Here is a 20,875-nt window from a genome sequence, read left to right as displayed (position 1 = left end):
CAAGACAAAACAAACTAAAACCACACAGAGTGTGACGGTGGTTGGCCGACCATAGACATAAAAAAGGAAAGGCCAACCACTTAGAAACACATTAAAAATCAGTGTAAAACCAAAGGCCAGAAGCAACACAAAACAATAAAATAGAACAGAAACACTCAGAGTAAATGATAAAATCCCCCTGCCCGAATAAAACGTAAAACTAAGTCAGCCATAGTGGAGTCGTCTGTTAAAAGGGCAGGGAGCGTAGCAGGCAGCGCAAATGTCTGCCGGACCACAGCTAAAAGGGGGCAGGCCAGCAAAATGTGGGCCACTGTCAAAGCTGCCCCACAGCGACATAGAGGAGGGTCCTCCCGGCGCAGTAAGTAACTGTGTGTCAGCCGGGAGTGGCCAATGCGGAGCCGGCAAAGAACTACTGAGTCCCTGCGAGTGGCTCGCAGGGATGACCGCCACACAGCCGTCGTCTCCTTGACAGCACGGAGTTTATTGCGCATTGTCAGTTCGCGCCATTCATCGTCCCATAGCGCCAAGATTTTGCGGCGGAAGACTGCCCGCAAACCAGTCTCTGGGAGGCCAACGTCCAGAGATGGCTTACTGGTGGCCTCCTTCGCCAGGCGGTCAACATGTTCGTTACCCGGGATACCGACATGACCGGGGGTCCACACAAAGACCACAGAGCGGCCGCAACAGGCGAGAGTATGCAGAGACTCGTGGATAGCCATCACCAAACGAGAACGAGGGAAACACTGGTCGAGAGCTCGTAAACCGCTCAGGGAATCGCTACAGATAACGAAGGACTCACCTGAGCAGGAGCGGATATACTCTAGGGCACGAAAGATGGCGACCAGTTCAGCAGTGTAAACGCTGCAGCCATCCGGCAAGGAACGTTGTTCGGAAAGGTCCCCTAGAGTGAGCGCATATCCGACACGACCAGCAACCATCGAACCGTCAGTGTAAACAACACCAGAGCCCTGATACGTGGCCAGGATGGAACAAAAGCGGCGGCGGAAGGCCTCTGGAGGGACTGAGTCCTTAGGGCCCTGTGCCAAGTCGAGCCGAAGGCTAGGGCGACGAACACACCATGGGGGTGTATGCAAAGTAGCCCGGAAAGGAGGTGGAACAGTGAAACCCTGGAGCCCAGAGAGAAGCTCTTTGACGCGGACCGCTATTGTACAACCAGACCGGGGACGACGTTCTGGCATACGGACGACCGACCGCGGGAACAGGAGACGATAGTTTGGATGCCCGGGCGAGCTGAGAACATGGGCAGCATAAGCGGCCAGCAAACGTTGGCGTCGGTGTGTGTGTGTGTGTGTGTGTTTGAGGTTTACGGGCGCTAAACAGCGAGGTCATCAGCGCCCAAACGTATAAAAACAGGAACACATGCAGTGAAGGGACTAAGACGAACAGCGAACAAGGGGAACAGCGAAAAGACGCAGTTCCAAATCCTCACGTACAGAGGCAAAACAAGAGGAGAAGGAGTGCACTAAAAAAGGAAAGGAAACACAAGGAAGGGAGGACAGAAACCGAAGGGAAACAAGGAGGTATTCGTGACTGGCGGACCTCTTACCTAAAATCTGGGTGAGCCAGTCATCCAGCAGCACATTAAAACCCTCTCCCTAAAATCCGTGGCAACAAATTGGACAGGACACAAAACCGTAAAACCTTCACCACAGACGATGCGTCGTCTTGCAAAATAGAGGGCAAATCCGGTGGCAAAGAAACCACCGCCCTCTGGTCAGAGAATAAAAGACAATCAAGTAAAATGTGGCGGACAGTAATCTGGACGCCACAAGCACGGCAGATTGGGGGATCCTCCCGCCGGAGTAGAAAACCATGTGTGAAGGGACTGTGCCCGATGCGGAGGCGAGTGAGGAGAACCTCATCCCGCCTGCATGACTGAGAGGAAGTACGCCATGGCCGCGTGGTGGCCTTCACCAGACGCAGCTTATTTTCACCGACTGCCAGCCACTCCTCTTCCCACTGACGCATAACGCGAAAACGCAGGAGGGAGGTAACAGCATGGAGGGGGACGGCACATTCAACAACGTCAGGGAGGGAACATGCATCTTTGGCAGCCACATCCGCCAGCTCGTTTCCCGTAATTCCCACGTGCCCCGGCACCCAGCAGAAGGAAACCTCCTTCCCCTGCCGCTGCAGGTGGAGTAGGGCATCATGGATGTTCTGGACGACCGTATTCGCTGGGTACAAGTGTTGCACGGTCTGAAGGGCACTCAGGGAGTCAGAACAGATGAGGAACTTACGACTGGGGACACATCTCATCTGCTCCAATGCCCGCATGATCGCAAACAATTCGGCATCAAAGATGGTAAACGCCGCAGTAAGCCGTAACTTGACGAGTCGATCAGGGAAAACAACAGCACAACCAACAGAGTCCCCCTGTTTAGAGCCATCCGTAAATACTGGTACATGGTCGGGATGCTGGTTTAAAATATCGTAAAATAAGGCGGTAAAAACAAACGCAGGAGTGCAGCTCCTCCGGTACTCCGACAAGTCTAAAACGACGCTGGGCCTCTGGAGCAACCAGGGAGGCAGGCGAGTAAAACCTTGTCGTTGGGGGGCCACACGCTCCACACCAAGGGACTCAAGCAAATGCTTGGCACGAATCCCAAACGGTCTCGTTGCCCTGGGACGACTGGAAAAGAGACGTTCCATAGGCGGTCGGGCAACGGTAGGGTACGCAGGGGAGGTAGGACAGGCAAGGAATTGACACAGCCGTCGCACCATGAGGAGTTTCCGCCGGATGGCGAGCGGCGGTTCCCCTGCCTCAGCACACAGGCTGGGGATGGGACTAGTACGGAAGGCACCAGTGGCCAGCCTGATACCCTCATGGTGTACTGCGTCAACAATCTTCAGATACGAAGGCCTTGCTGACCCATACACGGTGCAACCATAGTCAAGACGCGATCGGACGAAAGCCCTATAAAACTGCAGCAGACGCGCCCGATCTGCTCCCCAGGACCGATGGCTCAGACACTTCAAAATATTCAGTGCCTTCAGGGCCCGCACCTTGAGGTCTTTAAGGTGAGGCAACCACGACAACTTTGAATCAAAAGTGAGGCCCAGGAACCGCACAGTTTCGCTAAAAGGAAGAATGGTGTCCCTCAGACGCAATTCAGGGGAGGTAAAAGCACGTCGAGAACGATTAAAATGAACACACACACATTTGTCTGCAGAAAAGGTAAAACCCGTCTTCGCAGTCCATGCCTCTAATCGCTGTATCGTAAGCTGCAACTGTCGACCAGCAGTGACAAGACTGGAGGAAGAACAGAAAACAGCAAAATCGTCCACAAACAAGGAGCATTGGGCAGGACCCCGGATAGTGGACGTGATACTGTTAATGGCGACGGCAAAGAGGGTGACACTTAAAACGCTTCCCTGAGGAACACCATTCTCCTGCACATACAAATCAGATAGCACATTACCAACCCTATAGCGAAAGAGGCGGTGGGAAAGAAAGGACCGAATGAAGATGGGGAGACGGCCACGAAAGCCCCACTCATGGAGTTGATTGAGGATATGGCGGCGCCAAGTAGTGTCATACGCCTTATGAATGTCAAAGAATACACCTAGACAATGCTGGTTACGCAGGAAGGCCTGCTGGATGGCCGCCTCAAGCAGGGTCAAGTTGTCGATAGTGGAACGCCATCTCCGAAAGCCACACTGAGAGGGGCTAAGGAGCTGCCTGGTCTCGAGCAGCCAAACCAGGCGACGATTGACCATGCGTTCCAACGTCTTCCCGACACAGCTCGTCAAGGCGATACTTCGATAACTACTGGGATGCGTTCGGTCCTTCCCTGGTTTGAGGAGGGGTATCAAAATCGCTTCCCTCCACGAGTCAGGGTACGTGCCGGATAACCATATCATATTAAAACAATTCAGGAGAACTTCCTTGGAAGGCAGTAACAAGTGCCGCAGCATGCTATACCGGATTTGATCATGACCAGGCGCAGTATCATGAGCCACAGACAGCGCCGAATCCAGTTCCCACATTGTGAAGGGGCAGTTGTAGGGTTCAGAATTAGGAGACCGGAAGTCCAAGTGACCCCTCTCGATGGCAGTGCGGTAGCGGCAGAAATCGGGATCACAGTTAATAGTGGCGGTAGATTCCACAAAATGCATGGCCAGTGTCTGGGCAATGTCTCTCGGCGCCGTGAGGAGACTTCCCTGATGCAGCAAGGCCGTGACGGGTAGCTGGCCGAGTTTCCCGGAAATACTCCTGATGGCTTCCCATACTTTCGTAGAACTAGTGGAGCGGGAGATGGAGTTCAAGAACGATTGCCAAGACCGTCGTTTGCTCTCTTTAATCACGCGTCGCGCTTTAGCCCTTGCCACCCGAAAGGTTGCAAGATTGTCAGCCGTGGGACGGCACTTGAAGCGGCGCAGAGCGGCACGGCGGGCTCGGATGGCTGATCGGCACTCAGGGGTCCACCAAGGGACAGGACGCCTCTTGGGATGACCGGATGACCGTGGGATTGACAATTCAGCAGCATGGGAGATCACAGCTGTAACATGGTCTACCCATTCGTGGACGCTGTCACGGTGTTCCAAAACGGCCAGGTGGCTAAAAAGTGTCCAGTCAGCCCTGCAGAGGTGCCACTGGGGCGGTACCGGAAATGCCATAGCCTCATCCAGGAGGCGAATCCAAAGGGGGAAGTGGTCACTAGAATGGAGGTCAGCATCAACCTCCCATAGAGCAGAATCCGCTAGTGCTGGAGAGCAAAAGGAAAGGTCAATAGCTGACGACGACCCAGAAGCAGTACAGAAATGAGTGGGGGCACCAGAGTTGAGGATGCACAGTTCTTCAGACACCATGAGGCGTTCCAGAATGCGACCCCTGGGGCAAGTAGTCGACGAGCCCCATAAGACATTATAAGCATTGAAGTCCCCCAGAAGAAGAAAGGGGCGGGGAAGTTGGCCAATAAGGTCTGAGAGAGCCTCAGAGTCTATCGCATCCTGAGGAGGTAAGTAAAGTGAACAGACTGCGAGCCTCCGACCCACAAGAAGGTCAACTGCAACTGCTTGCAAGTCTGTAACGAGAGGGAGCTCAGATGAGGGGTGCATGTCACGGACAAAAACCGCAACACCACCCTTTGCCCTTTCCCCCGTCAGATCATCTTTCCGATAGACGGTATAGCCCCGTAAAGAAGGAGCATCAGTGGCCCGAAAATGTGTCTCTTGGAGACATAAGCACAAAGGGAACTCACGTACAAGGAGTTGTAGTTCGGCCACATGCGTCCTGAACCCATTCAGGTTCCACTGTAAGATGGGAGCCAGTGATCAGGGTGGCTGAACTTTCACCCTGCCTCTGTGTTTTGGAGGAGAGCCCGTACTGGCCGGAGATTTATTTCTGGGGCGAGAAGAGCGCCCCCGGTCGACATCAATGTCCATCAGCTCCGATGACGACCCACGGGAGATGTCAGACAGTATGATGGCCTCGTCATCGGACCGACCCTGATCAGTCTCCGCAGGTGGCAAAATCTTCACCTTCAGCGTCTTGGTCTTAGGGGGCTTAGAATGCAGAGCCTTGTCAACAGGTGGAGCTTTACTCGCCTGGGCAGAAGGCGCCATAGGGGAAGAGGCAGGAAGTACCCCAATGTCAGCAACCACGGCCTTGTCCGACGTTGCGGGGAGAGCTGCAGGTTGCAAAACAACCGCAGCAGCACAAGTGCACTGGCAAACGCAGGTATTAGTGCTAACACTAGCAACCTCCGTTTGCGTAGCAACAGTGGCCATTTGTACTGGTTTTTTCAGGGCGGAAGCGAAAGATGTAGTAAACACAGGAGGTTGCATGGCCTTAAAGAGCTTCTTGGCCTCACCATAGGGGATGCGCTTAGATGTTTTGATCTCCTGTATCTTCCGTTCCTCGAGATAGATGGGGCAGACCCGGCTCCAGACAGGGTGACTCCCAAAGCAATTCACGCACTTCACAGGCGATGAACAATCGGCTCCTTCATGGGCAGGCTGACCACATTTACCGCAAGTGGCTATCCCATTGCACCCCAATGTAGTATGCCCAAAGTGCTGACATTTAAAGCAGCGCATTGGGTTGGGGAAATATGGCCGTACTGGCAAACGTAAGAACCCCGCTTTAACATGCTCTGGAAGTCTCGGGCAACTGAACGTGAGAATAAACGAGTCGGATTTTACTAGGTCCCCATCGACTCGCCTCATAATATTCTGCACGTCAACAATACCTTCGTCAGCCCACTCAGATTTCAACTCGTCTGTGGAGATATCCACCAAGTCCCTACATGTCACAACACCCTTACTATAGTTGAGTGTGGAGTGGAGCTCGGTCTCGATAGCGTAGGTTGGTTGGTTGGTTGGTTTGGGGGATTAAAGGGACCAGACTGCCATGGTCATCGGTCCCTTTTTCCAAAGACATAGAACACCCACAGAGAACAAAAACGAGGAACAGAAGAGATCACAGACGATACAGAACAGGAGAGACTGAGACAAAGACAAGACAAAACGAAACGAACGAAAACCACATAGAGATAAACGGTGGTTGGCCGACCATACAAATAAAAAAGGAAAAGCCAACCACTTAGAAACACATCAAAAAATCAGTGTAAAATCATAGGCCAAAGGCCAGAGTCGACACAAAACAAAAATAAAACAGAAACACTCAGATTAAATGATAAAATCCCCCTGCCCGAATAAAACGTAAAACTAAGTCAGCCATAGTGGAGTCGTCTGTTAAAAGGGCAGGGAGCGTATCAGGCAGCGCAAATGCCTGCCTGACCACAGCTAAAAGGGGGCAGGCCAACAGAATGTGGGCCACTGTCAAAGCCGCCCCGCAGCGACATACAGGAGGGTCCTCCCGGCGCAGTAAATAACTGTGTGTCAGCCGGGAGTGGCCAATGCGGAGCCGGCAAAGAACTACCGATTCCCTGCGAGTGGCTCGCAGGGATGACCGCCACACAGCCGTCGTCTCCTTGACAGCACGGAGTTTATTGGACAATGGCAGTACGCGCCATTCCTCGTCCCATAGCGCCAAGATTTTGCGGCGGAAGACTGCCCGCAAATCAGTCTCTGGGAGGCCAAGGTCCAGAGATGGCTTGCTGGTGGCCTCTTTCGCCAGGCGGTCAACATGTTCGTTACCCGGGATACCGACATGACCGGGGGTCCACACAAAGACCACAGAGCGGCCGCAACAGGCAAGAGTATGCAGAGACTCGTGGATAGCCATCACCAGACGAGAACGAGGGAAACACTGGTCGAGAGCTCGTAAACCGCTCAGGGAATCGCTACAGATAACGAAGGACTCACCTGAGCAGGAGCGGATATACTCTAGGGCACGAAAGATGGCGACCAATTCAGCAGTGTAAACGCTGCAGCCATCCTGCAAGGAACGTTGTTCGGAACGGTCCCCTAGAGTGAGCGCATACCCGACACGACCAGCAACCATCGAACCGTCAGTGTAGACAACACCAGAGCCCTGATACGTGGCCAGGATAGAATAAAAGCGGCGGCGGAAGGCCTCTGGAGGGACTGAGTCCTTCGGGCCCTGTGCCAGGTCCAGCCGAAGGCAAGGGCGACGAACACACCATGGGGGTGTATGCAAAGTAGCCCGGAAAGTAGGTGGAACAGTGAAAACCTGAAGCCCAGAGAGAAGCTCCTTGACGCGGACCGCTATTGTACAACCAGACCGGGGCCGACCATCTGGCAGATGGACGACCGATCGCGGGAACAGGAGACGATAATTTGGATGCCCGGGCGAGCTGAGAACATGGGCAGCATAAGCGGCCAGCAAACGTTGGCGTCGGAACCGCAGGGGAGGGACACCTGCCTCCACGAGTAAGCTGTCCACAGGGCTGGTGCGGAAAGCACCAGTGGCAAGGCGTATCCCACTGTGGAGAATTGGGTCCAGCACCCGCAACGCAGACGGGGAGGCTGAGCCATATGCCAGGCACCCATAATCCAGACGGGACTGAATTAACGCCTGGTAGAGCCGTAGCAGGGTAGAGCGGTCGGCTCCCCAGCGGGTGTGGCTCAAACACCGGAGTGCATTGAGATGCCGCCAACACGTCTGTTTGAGCTGCCGGATGTGAGGCAGCCAAGTCAACCGGGCATCGAAAACCACCCCCAAAAACCTGTGGGTCTCCACCACAGCAAGGAGTTCGTCGGCAAGATAAAGCCGCGGCTCAGGATGGACTGTTCGGCGCCGGCAGAAATGCATAACGCAGGTCTTGGCTGCCGAAAACTGAAAGCCATGCGCTACAGCCCAAGACTGCGCCTTACGGATAGCGCCCTGTAGCTGACGTTCAACAGCTGCAATGCCAGTAGAGCTGTAATAAAGGCAGAAGTCGTCAGCATACAGGGAAGCGGAGACAGAATTTCCCACGGCCGCAGCAAGCCCGTTAATGGCTATTAAAAACAGACAGACACTTAAAACAGAGCCCTGTGGCACACCGTTCTCCTGGACTTGGGAGGAACTATACGAGGCCGCGACTTGCACGCGGAAGGTACGACACAACAGAAAATTGCGGATAAAAATCGGCAGAGGACCCCGAAGACCCCATCCATGAAGCGTAGAAAGAATGTGATGACGCCATGTCGTATCGTACGCCTTCCGCATGTCGAAAAAGACAGCGACCAGGTGCTGACGGCGGGCAAAGGCAGTACGGATGGCAGTCTCCAGGCTCACCAGATTGTCGGTGGCGGAGCGGCCTTTACGGAACCCACCCTGAGACGGAGCCAGAAGGCCCCGAGACTCCAGTACCCAATGCAAGCGCCGGCTCACCATCCGTTCGAGAAGCTTGCACATTACGTTGGTGAGGCTAATGGGACGGTAGCTGTCCACCTCCAGAGGGGTCTTTCCAGGTTTCAAAACGGGGATGACAATGCCTTCCCGCCATTGCGACGGAAACTCCCCCTCGACCCAAAGACGGTTGTAAAGATCGAGAAGGCGCCGCTGGCAGTCCACTGAAAGATGTTTCAGCATTTGACAGTGGATGCCATCTGGCCCAGGAGCGGTATCAGGGCAAGCAGCGAGGGCACTGCGAAATTCCCACTCACTGAATGGAGCATTGTAAGATTCTGGGTGGTTGGTGCGAAACGAAAGGCTCCGACGTTCCATCCGCTCTTTAATGGAGCGGAAGGCCTGGGGGTAATTCGCAGAAGCGGAACTCAGAGCAAAATGCTCTGCTAAGCGATTTGCAATGACGTCGGAGTCAGTACAAACTGCTCCATTCAGTGAGAGCGCAGGGACGCTGACAGGTGGCCGATAGCCGTAGACGCGTCGAATCTTGGCCCAGACCTGCGATGGAGAGACATGGAGGCCAATTGTGGACACATACCGCTCCCAGCACTCCTTCTTGCCTTGGCGGATAAGGAGGCGGGCCCGCGCACGCAGCCGTTTGAAGGCGATAAGGTGGTCGAGGGAGGGGTGTCGCTTGTGACGCTGGAGCGCCCGCCGGCGATCTTTAATCGCTTCAGCGATCGCAGGCGACCACCAAGGCACAGCCTTCCGCCGAGGGGACCCACAGGAATGGGGAATGGCAGATTCGGCGGCAGTAACGATGCCGGTGGTGACCGATTGAACCACCGCATCAATGTCATCGGTAGAGAGAGGCTCAAAAGCGGCAGTGGAGGAGAACAAGTCCCAGTCAGCCTTATTCATAGCCCATCTGCTAGGGCGCCCAGAAGAGTGGCGCTGTGGTAGTGACAAAAAGATCGGAAAATGGTCACTACCACACAGGTCGTCATGCACACTCCATTGGACAGACGGTAAGAGGCTATGGCTACAGATGGAAAGGTCAATGGCGGAGTAGGTGCCATGCGCCACACTGAAGTGTGTGAAGGCACCATCATTTAACAGCGAGAGATCGAGCTGCGACAATAAATGCTCAACGATGGCGCCTCGACCTGTTGCCACTGACCCACCCCACAGAGGGTTATGAGCGTTGAAGTCGCCCAATAGCAAGAAAGGTGGCGGCAATTGGGCGACCAGTGCAGCCAGGACATGCTGCGAGACATCACCATCCGGTGGAATGTAAAGACTGCAGACGGTAACAGCCTGTGGCGTCCACACGCGTACAGCGACAGCCTCTAGAGGCGTCTGGAGAGGGACAGACTCGCTGTGCAGAGTGTGAAGGACATATATGCAGACGCCACCAGACACCCTTTCATAAGCTGCTCGGTTCTTATAATAACCCCGATAGCCACGGAGGGCGGGGGTTCGCATTGCTGGAAACCAAGTTTCCTGGAGAGCAATGCAGAAGAAAGGGTGAAGGCTGATAAGGTGGCGGAGCTCAGCTAGATGGTGGAAGAAACCGCTGCAGTTCCACTGGAGGATGGTGTTGGCCATGGCTGGGAAAGGCGTGACGGGACTGGGAAGGCAGATTACGCCACTGGGGCACCTGCTGCCTCCGATGGAGCATCCGTGCAAATGCCATCCATTGCGTCCGCGGGACCGGCAAGAGCGAGGTCCTCAGCGGACGCCAGAATCTCCACCTCGTCCTCAGAGGCAGAGCTTGTAGGGAGCGGCGGGATCGGTGCCACCGCATTACCGTTGGTCTTGGGGACTTTCTTCCTTTTCTGCTTATCACGCTGTGCCTTCGGCTCTTCAGGCTGCATGGGCTTCACTGGGTCAGTCTCTGGGACAGACGACGACCGCGAGGCCCGACGACCAGGGACTGGCGGTTGTGTCAACCACTTGCGGGCGTCCGCCTTGCCACTGGTCGGAACTTGCGAAGGGAGGTCCCCAAGGGATCCCTTCCTGGCGAGAGCAGCCGAAGAAGTCTTACGCTTCTCCGGCTGGGAAGGGGGAGCTGATGTCCCCGAAGGTTGGGAGGGTGTTGCTCCTGAAGAAGATGGAGCAGGAGCAACAGGGTGTGAAGTGCCCCCCACAAGCAAGGGGGCCGGTGGATGCTGACCGATCTTAGGGCCGATTCGTGATGACGGGAGAACCGTCGTTGCAGCAGCGGCGTAGGTCGACGGCATTGCCACAGGATGGAGCCTCTCATATTTCCGTCTAGCCTCGGGGTAGGTCAGCCGGTCCAAGGTCTTATATTCCATTATCTTCCGTTCTTTCTGCAATATCCTACAGTCCGGCGAGCAGGGGGAATGGTGTTCTCCGCAGTTAACACAGATAGGAGGCGGGGCACATGGAGTATCGGGATGCGAAGGACGTCCGCAATCCCGACACGTCATGCTGGAAGTACAGCGAGATGACATGTGCCCGAACTTCCAGCATTTAAAACACCGCATCGGAGGAGGGATATATGGTTTCACATCACAACGATAAACCATCACCTTAACCTTTTCGGGTAAGACATCACCCTCAAAGGCCAAGATGAAGGCACCGGTGGCGACCTGATTATCCCTCGGACCCCGATGGACGCGCCGGACGAAATGAACACCTCGTCGTTCGAGGTTGGCGCGTAATTCATCGTCGGACTGCAGAAGAAGATCCCGGTGGAATATAATACCCTGGACCATGTTCAGACTCTTATGCGGCGTGATGCTAACGGAAACATCCCCCAACTTGTCACAAGTGAGCAACCTCCGTGACTGGGCAGAGGATGCCGTTTTTATCAACACCGATCCAGACCGCATCTTGGACAAGCCCTCCACCTCCCCGAACTTGTCCTCTAAATGCTCTACAAAGAACTGCGGCTTCACGGATAGAAAAGAGTCCCCATCTGCTCTGGTACAGACAAGATATCTGGGCGAATACGTCTCAGTGTCACGCAATGCCTGTCGTTCCTCCCATGGTGTGGCGAGGGAGGGGAACGATTTGGGGTCATAAACGTTACCTTTAAAATGGGCTCTCGAACGCTTAGAGACTGCTGACGGCTGGCCGCCAGCGACAGATGATGTACCACGCTTCATTGCGGGTCATCCGCCCTGATGCCACCTACTCCGACCAAGGGCCCTCCCCACGGGCGCCACCCAGCCACAGCAAAGGCCACCTGGCAGGATGGCCATTGCCGGGAGTCCTGATGCCCCACGGAGATGGGCATCTACTCCTTGGCATACGTGGGGAGTGAACGGCGCAGGCATCAGTAGAGCGATCCCTGTGTTGTCAGGGGGCTACAACCAAGAGGGTACATGGCGACCCCACCACAACGGACTGGCTACCGTGCTGGATCTTAGGTGCAAAAATGGCCAAGGTCGTCGTCACAGTTAAAAGAAACACTGCAGAGGGCAGCGTGGTAATCGCCCAAGAGATCGAAAACGAGCGGGACACCATGGCAACGACGAGAAAGACGGCTATAGGTCTAATTGCACGAAGGATACAGTGCACCATGTAAGGTGCCCTTCCCCAATTGGCTCGCTCTTCGGAATAATTTAGATAGATGGAGGTCAAACCCGAGAGGGGACCATCACATAAGGCCGAAACGTTTGAGACTCCTTTTAGTCGCCTCTTACGACAGGCAGGAATACCGCGGGCCTATTCTAACCCCCGAACCCGCAGGGGGATCGATAGCGTACTCTCCGAGACAGGGTGCTTTCCGAAGAGAAGCGACTTGACGGGAACTAGAAGTCTCAACTAAGAGAGTACCATTGCGCAGTCGCTTAACAGATTTCAGTGTACCTGCAATTCCTTCAAGACCCTTGTGGATGTAAAAGGGAGAAACCCTCTCAAAGCTACCCTCCTTTCGTTTAATAATCAAAAACACATTCTGATTATCAGCATGTGCTCTGTTACAACAGTCTGATAAATCTCTAGCAACACCAGGAGCTGGAGGACTCGAAGCACGAAGTCGCTTTTTCGAAGGGGTGTGTTTGCCTACCAGCGGCCCACCCAATCCACTGGTAGGGGGAAATGTAGAAGTCGAAGGGTCCATTGCGGTCCCACGAGCAGCTAGGGAACTAAAGGTCCGCTCAGACAGAGCCCCGCGTGCCTGAGTAAGCCGTATACAACTGGGGTGTGGCAGGTGCCCCAGAGGTTGCCCGCTTGCGACTGTTCCACCTCAACAGCCATGCATCTCATAGGCGCGGAGCACACCGGAAGATTGGTTGGTTGGTTGGGGGATTAAAGGGACCAGACTACTATGGTCATCGGTCCCTTTTTCCAAAGACAAAGAACACCCACAGAGAATAAAAACGAGGAACAGAAGAGATCACAGACGATTCAGAACAGGAGAGACTGAGACAAAGACAAGACAAAACGAACGAAAACCACATAGAGAATGACGGTGGTTGGCCGACCATAGAAATAAAAAAAGGAAAAGCCAACCACTTACACATTAAAAAATCAGTGTAAAATCATGGGCCAAAGGCCAGAATCAACACAAAACAATAAAATAAAACAGAAACACTCAGATTAAATGATAAAATCCCCCTGCCCGAATAAAACGTAAAACTAAGTCAGCCATAGCGGAGTCGTCTGTTAAAAGGGCAGGGAGCGTATCAGGCAGCGCAAATGTCTGCCTGACCACAGCTAAAAGGGGGCAGGCCAACAGAATGTGGGCCACTGTCAAAGCCGCCCCGCAGCGACATACAGGAGGGTCCTCCCTGCGCAGTAAATAACTGTGTGTCAGCCGGGAGTGGCCAATGCGGAGCCGGCAAAGAACTACCGAGTCCCTGCGAGTGGCTCGCAGGGATGACCGCCACACAGCCGTCGTCTCCTTGACAGCACGGAGTTTATTGGACATTGTCAGTTCGCGCCATTCCTCGTCCCATAGCGCCAAGATTTTGCGGCGGAAGACTGCCCGCAAATCAGTCTCAGGGAGGCCAAGGTCCAGAGATGGCTTGCTGGTGGCCTCTTTCGCCAGGCGGTCAACATGTTCGTTACCCGGGATACCGACATGACCGGGGGTCCACACAAAGACCACAGAGCGGCCGCAACAGGCGAGAGTATGCAGAGACTCGTGGATAGCCATCACCAAACGAGAACGAGGGAAACACTGGTCGAGAGCTCGTAAACCGCTCAGGGAATCGCTACAGATAACGAAGGACTCACCTGAGCAGGAGCGGATATACTCTAGGGCACGAAAGATGGCGACCAGTTCAGCAGTGTAAACGCTGCAGCCATCCGGCAAGGAACGTTGTTCGGAACGGTCCCCTAGAGTGAGCGCATACCCGACACGACCAGCAACCATCGAACCGTCAGTGTAGACAATACCAGAGCCCTGATACGTGGCCAGGATAGAATAAAAGCGGCGGCGGAAGGCCTCTGGAGGGACTGAGTCCTTCGGGCCCTGTGCCAGGTCCAGCCGAAGGCAAGGGCGACGAACACACCATGGGGGTGTATGCAAAGTAGCCCGGAAAGTAGGTGGAACAGTAAAAACCTGAAGCCCAGAGAGAAGCTCTTTGACGCGGACCGCTATTGTACAACCAGACCGGGGCCGACGATCTGGCAGATGGACGACCGATCGCGGGAACAGGAGACGATAATTTGGATGCCTGGGCGAGCTTAAAACATGGGCAGCATAAGCGGCCAGCAAACGTTGGCGTCGGAACCGCAGGGGAGGTACACCTGCCTCCACTAGTACGCTGTCCACGGGGCTGGTGCGGAAAGCACCAGTGGCAAGGCGTATCCCGCTGTGGAGAATTGGGTCCAGCACCCGTAACGCAGATGGGGATGCTGAGCCATAAGCCAGGCTCCCATAATCCAGACGGGACTGGATTAACGCCTGGTAGAGCCGCAACAGGGTAAAGCGGTCGGCGCCCCAGCGGGTGTGGCTCAAGCATCTCAGAGCGTTTAGATGCCGCCAACACGTCTGTTTAAGCTGCCGGATATGAGGCAGCCAAGTCAACCGGGCATCGAAAACCACCCCCAAAAACCTGTGGGTCTCCACCACAGCAAGGAGTTCGTCGGCAAGATAAAGCCGCGGCTCAGGATGGACTGTTCGGCGCCGGCAGAAATGCATAACGCGGGTCTTGGCTGCCGAAAACTGAAACCCATGGGCTACAGCCCAAGACTGCGCCTTACGGATAGCGCCCTGTAGCTGACGTTCAACAGCTGCAATGCTGGGAGAGCTGTAATAAAGGCAGAAGTCGTCAGCATACAGGGAAGCGGAGACAGAGTTTCCCACGGCCGCAGCAAGACCGTTAATGGCAATTAAAAACAGACAGACACTTAAAACGGAACCCTGTGGCACACCGTTCTCCTGGACGTGGGAGGAACTATGCGAGGCCGCGACTTGCACGCGGAAGGTACGACACGACAGAAAATTGCGGATAAAAATCGGCAGAGGACCCCGAAGACCCCATCCATGGAGCGTAGAAAGAATGTGATGACGCCACGTCGTATCGTACGCCTTCCGCATGTCGAAAAAGACAGCGACCAGGTGCTGACGGCGGGAAAAGGCAGTACGGATGGCCGACTCCAGGCTCACCAGATTGTCGGCGGCGGAGCGGCCTTTACGGAACCCACCCTGAGATGGAGCCAGAAGGCCCCTAGACTCCAGTACCCAATTCAAGCGCCGGCTCACCATCCGTTCAAGCAACTTGCAAAGAACGTTGGTGAGGCTAATGGGACGGTAGCTGTCCACCTCCAGAGGGTTCTTTCCAAGCTTCAAAACGGGGATGACAATGCCTTCCCGCCATTGCGACGGAAACTCCCCCTCGACCCAAAGACGGTTGTAAAGAGCGAGAAGGCGCCGCTGGCAGTCCACTGAAAGGTGTTTCAGCATCTGACAGTGGATGCCATCTGGCCCAGGAGCGGTTTCAGGGCAAGCAGCTAGGGCACTGCGAAATTCCCACTCACTGAATGGAGCATTGTAAGATTCCGGGTGGTTGCTACGAAACGAAAGGCTCCGACGTTCCATCCGCTCTTTAATGGAGCGGAAGGCCTGGGGGTAATTCGCAGAAGCGGAACTCATAGCAAAATGCTCTGCTAAGCGATTTGCAATGACGTCGGAGTCGGTACAAACGGCTCCATTCAGTGAGAGCGCAGGGACGCTGGCAGGGGTCCGATAGCCGTAGACGCGTCGAATCTTGGCCCAGACCTGCGAGGGAGTGACATGGAGGCCAATCGTGGACACATACCGCTCCCAGCACTCCTTCTTGCCCTGGCGGATAAGGAGGCGGGCCCGCGCACGCAGCCGTTTGAAGGCGATAAGGTGGTCGAGGGAGGGATGTCGCTTGTGACGCTGGAGCGCCCGCCGGCGATCTTTAATCGCTTCAGCGATCTCAGGCGACCACCAAGGCACAGCCTTCCGTCGAGGGGACCCACAGGAATGAGGAATGGCAGATTCGGCGGCAGTAACGATGCCGGTGGTGACCGATTGAACCACCGCATCAATGTCATCGGTAGAGAGCGGCTCAAAAGCGGCAGTGGAGGAGAACAAGTCCCAGTCAGCCTTATTCATAGCCCATCTGCTAGGGCGCCCAGAACAGTGGCGCTGTGGTAGTGACAAAAAGATCGGAAAGTGGTCACTACCACACAGGTCGTCATGCACACTCCATTGGACAGACGGTAAGAGGCCATGGCTACAGATGGAAAGGTCAATGGCGGAGTAGGTGCCATGCGCCACACTGAAGTGTGTGAAGGCACCATCATTTAACAGCGAGAGATCGAGCTGCGACAAGAAATGCTCAACGATAGCGCCTCGACCTGTTGCCACTGACCCACCCCACAGAGGGTTATGGGCGTTGAAGTCGCCCAAGAGCAAGAAAGGTGGCGGCAATTGGGCGACCAGTGCAGCCAGGACAAGCTGCGAGACATCACCATCCGGTGGGATGTAAAGACTGCAGACGGTAACAGCCTGTGGCGTCCACACGCGTACAGCGACAGCCGCTAAAGGCGTCTGGAGAGGGACAGACTCGCTGTGCAGAGTGTGAAGGACATATATGCAGACGCCACCAGACACCCTTTCATAAGCTGCTCGGTTCTTATAATAACCCCGATAGCCACGGAGGGCGGGGGTTCACATTGCTGGAAACCAAGTTTCCTGGAGAGCAATGCAGAAGAAAGGGTGAAGGCTGATAAGTTGGCGGAGCTCAGCGAGATGGTGGAAGAAACCGCTGCAGTTCCACTGGAGGATGGTATTGTCCATGGCTGAGAAAGGCGTGACGGGACGGGGAAGGCAGATTACGCCGCTGGGTCACCTGCTGCCTCCGATTGAGCACCCGTGCTAGTGTTATCCATGGCGACTGAGGGACCGGCGAGTTCTAGGTCCTCAGCGGACGCCAGGATCTCCACCTCGTCCTCAGACGCAGAGCTGTAAGGTGGCGGTGGGGTGGCTGCCACCGCGAGTTCCTTGGGCTTAGAGCTCTTCTTCTTGGATTTCTCACGCTGCTCCTTGGGTTTAACCGGCTGGGAGGGCTTCACCGATTCAGTCTCTGGGACTGAGGAGGATCGTGAAGCCCGTCGACCAGCTGATTGCAGGCACTTACGCCACTGGCGGTCGTCAGCCTTCCCACTGGTGGAAACCTGGGAAGGGAGGGACCCGAGGGACCCCTTGCGAGCGTGAGAAGCCGAAGAAGTTGGACACTTCTCCGGCTTAGAAGCAGGGACGGACGTCCCTGATGGGGGGGATGGTGTTGCCCCTGAGGTAGGTGGCGCAGGAGCAACCCGGTGGGTAGAGCCCCCCACTGGCAAGGGGGCAGGAGGAGTCTTACTGGTTATCGAGCTGGCTGGAAGTCGTGAAACTGATGGGGCGAGCACAGGTGTTGTAGCGGCGGCGTAGGATGACGTCATTCGCACGGGATGTAATCGGTCGTATTTCCGCTTGGCCTCAGTATAAGTCAGTCGGTCCAGGGTCTTATATTCCATGATTTTGCGTTCTTTCTGGAAGATGCTGCAGTCTGGCGAGCAAGGTGAATGGTGCTCCCCGCAGTTGACACAGATGGGAGGCGGGGCACATGGAGTATCGGGATGAGACGGGCGTCCGCAATCTCGACATGTGAGGCTGGAAGTGCAGCGGGAAGACATATGGCCAAACTTCCAGCACTTGAAGCACCGCATCGGGGGAGGAATATAGGGCCTGACGTCACATCGGTAGACCATCACCTTGACCTTTTCCGGTAACGTATCACCCTCGAAGGCCAAGATGAAGGCACCGGTAGCTATCTGATTTTCCTTCGGACCCCGATGAACGCGCCGGACGAAATGTACACCTCTGCGCTCTAAGTTGGCGCGCAGCTCGTCATCAGACTGCAAAAGAAGGTCCTTATGGTAAATAACTCCCTGGACCATATTTAAACTCTTATGCGGTGTGATCGTAACAGCAACATCCCCCAACTTGTCACAAGCAAGTAACCGTCGTGACTGTGCAGAGGATGCCGTTTGGATCAGGACCGATCCAGAGCGCATTTTTGACAAGCCCTCCACCTCCCCAAACTTGTCCTCTAGATGCTCGACGAAGAACTGAGGCTTTGTTGAGAGAAAAGACTCCCCATCAGCTCTCGTACAAACTAAGAATCGGGGCGAATAAGTGCTACTGCCATCCTGAGATTTACGTTCCTCCCACGGCGTGGCCAGAGAGGGGAACGTTTTCGGATTGTACTTTTCAGCATTAAACTGAGCCCGAGAACGCTTAGAGACTGCTGGCGGCTGGCCGCCAGCGAGAGATGATGTACCACGCTTCATTGCGGGTCATCCGCCCTGATGCCACCTACTCCGACCAAGGGCCCTCCCCACGGGCGCCACCCAGCCACAGCAAAGGCCACCTGGCAGGATGGCCATTGCCGGGAGTCCTGATGCCCCAGGGAGATGGGCATCTACTCCTTGGCATACGTGGGGAGTGAACGGCGCAGGCATCAGTAGAGCGATCCCTGTGTTGTCAGGGGGCTACAACCAAGAGGGTACATGGCGACCCCACCACAACGGACTGGCTACCGTGCTGGATCTTAGGTGCAAAAATGGCCAACGTCGTCGTCACAGTTAAAAGAAACACTGCAGAGTGCAGCGTGGTAATCGCCCAAGAGATCGAAAACGAGCGGGACACCATTGCAACGACGAGAAAGGCGGCTATAGGTCGAATTGCACGAAGGATACAGTGCACCATGTAAGGTGCCCTTCCCCAATTGGCTCGCTCTTCGGAATAATTTAGATAGATGGAGGTCAAACCCGAGAGGGGACCATCACATAAGGCCGAAACGTTTGAGACTCCTTTTAGTCGCCTCTTACGACAGGCAGGAATACCGCGGGCCTATTCTTACCCCCGAACCCGCAGGGGGGGCACACCGGAAGATTGAGGTTTTTTTTTTTATAGAGGTTTGTTCCATCCTCGCGATCTGGGCGGCCAAGCCAAGATCCCCATTCCCTGAGACACACAACATTCCACCGCCGTGCCGCACGGTGGTCGCTGAAGTGTACTCAGAGCTTACGGTGACGGGGGACAGGTGGCGCTTACCAGTCCCCAGCTCAGGAACCCCGGGGTCGCCAAGCCCGTACCCAGCAAATGAATGCTGAGCCCCTGGGGGCGTTGGCGTCGGAACCGCAGTGGAGGTACACCTGCCTCCACTTGGTTGGTTTGGGGGATTAAAGGGACCAGACTGCTATGGTCATCGATCCCTTTTTCCAAAGACAAAGAACACCCACAGAGAAGAAAAACGAGGAACAGAAGAGATCACAGACGATACAGAACAAGAGAAACAGACAAGGAAAAGACAAAACGAACTAAAACCACACAGAGCGTGACGGTGGTTGGCCGACCATAGAAAGAAATAAGGAAAAGCCAACCACTTAGAAACACATTAAAAAATCAGTGGAAAATCATAGGCCAAAGGCCAGAATCAACACAAAACGATAAAATAAAACAGAAACACTCAGAGTAAATGATAAAATCCCCCTGCCCGAATAAAACGTAAAACTAAGTCAGCCATAGTGGAGTCGTCTGTTAAAAGGGCAGGGAGCGTAGCAGGCAGCGCAAATGTCTGCCTGACCACAGCTAAAAGGGGGCAGGCCAGCAAAATGTGGGCCACTGTCAAAGCTGCCCCACAGCGACATAGAGGAGGGTCCTCCCGGCGCAGTAAATAACTGTGTGTCAGCCGGGAGTGGCCAATGCGGAGCCGGCAAAGAACTACTGAGTCCCTGCGAGTGGCTCGCAGGGATGACCGCCACACAGCCGTCGTCTCCTTGACAGCACGGAGTTTATTGGACATTGTCAGTTCGCGCCATTCATCTTCCCATAGCGCCAAGATTTTGTGGCGGAAGACTGCCCGCGCAAATCAGTCTCTGGGAGGCCAAGGTCCAGAGATGGCTTGCTGGTGGCCTCTTTCGCCAGGTGGTCAACATGTTCGTTACCCGGGATACCGACATGACCGGGGGTCCACACAAAGACCACAGAGCGGCCGCAACAGGCAAGAGTATGCAGAGACTCGTGGATAGCCATCACCAGACGAGAACGAGGGAAACACTGGTCGAGAGCTCGTAAACCGCTCAGGGAATCGCTACAGATAACGAAGGATTCACCTGAGCAGGAGCGGATATACTCTAGGGCACGAAAGATGGCGACTAATTCAGCAGTGTAAACGCTGCAGCCATCCTGCAAGGAACGTTGTTCGGAACGGTCCCCTAGAGTGAGCGCATACCCGACACGACCAGCAACCATCGAACCGTCAGTGTAGACAATACCAGAGCCCTGATACATGGCCAGGATAGAATAAAAGCGGCGGCGGAAGGCCTCTGGAGGGACTGAGTCCTTCGGGCCCTGTGCCAGGTCCAGCCGAAGGCAAGGGCGAGGAACACGCCACGGGGGTGTACGCAGAGGCGCCTGGAAAGGAGGCGGAACAGGGATAAACCCAAGCCCGCAGAGAAGCTCCTTGACGCGTATGGCGATCGGACAACCCGGTCGGGGCCGACGTTCCGGCAGATGGACGACTGACGGCGGGAACAGGAGACGATAGTTAGGATGCCCGGGCGAGCTGAGAACATGGGCAGCATGAGCGGCCAGCAAACGTTGGCGTCGGAACCGCAGTGGAGGGACACCTGCCTCCACGAGTAAGCTGT

Source organism: Schistocerca piceifrons, chromosome 8 (genome assembly GCF_021461385.2).
Source record: "Schistocerca piceifrons isolate TAMUIC-IGC-003096 chromosome 8, iqSchPice1.1, whole genome shotgun sequence".
Taxonomy (NCBI): Eukaryota; Metazoa; Arthropoda; class Insecta; order Orthoptera; family Acrididae; genus Schistocerca; species Schistocerca piceifrons.
Note: the sequence above shows the minus strand (reverse complement) of the source record.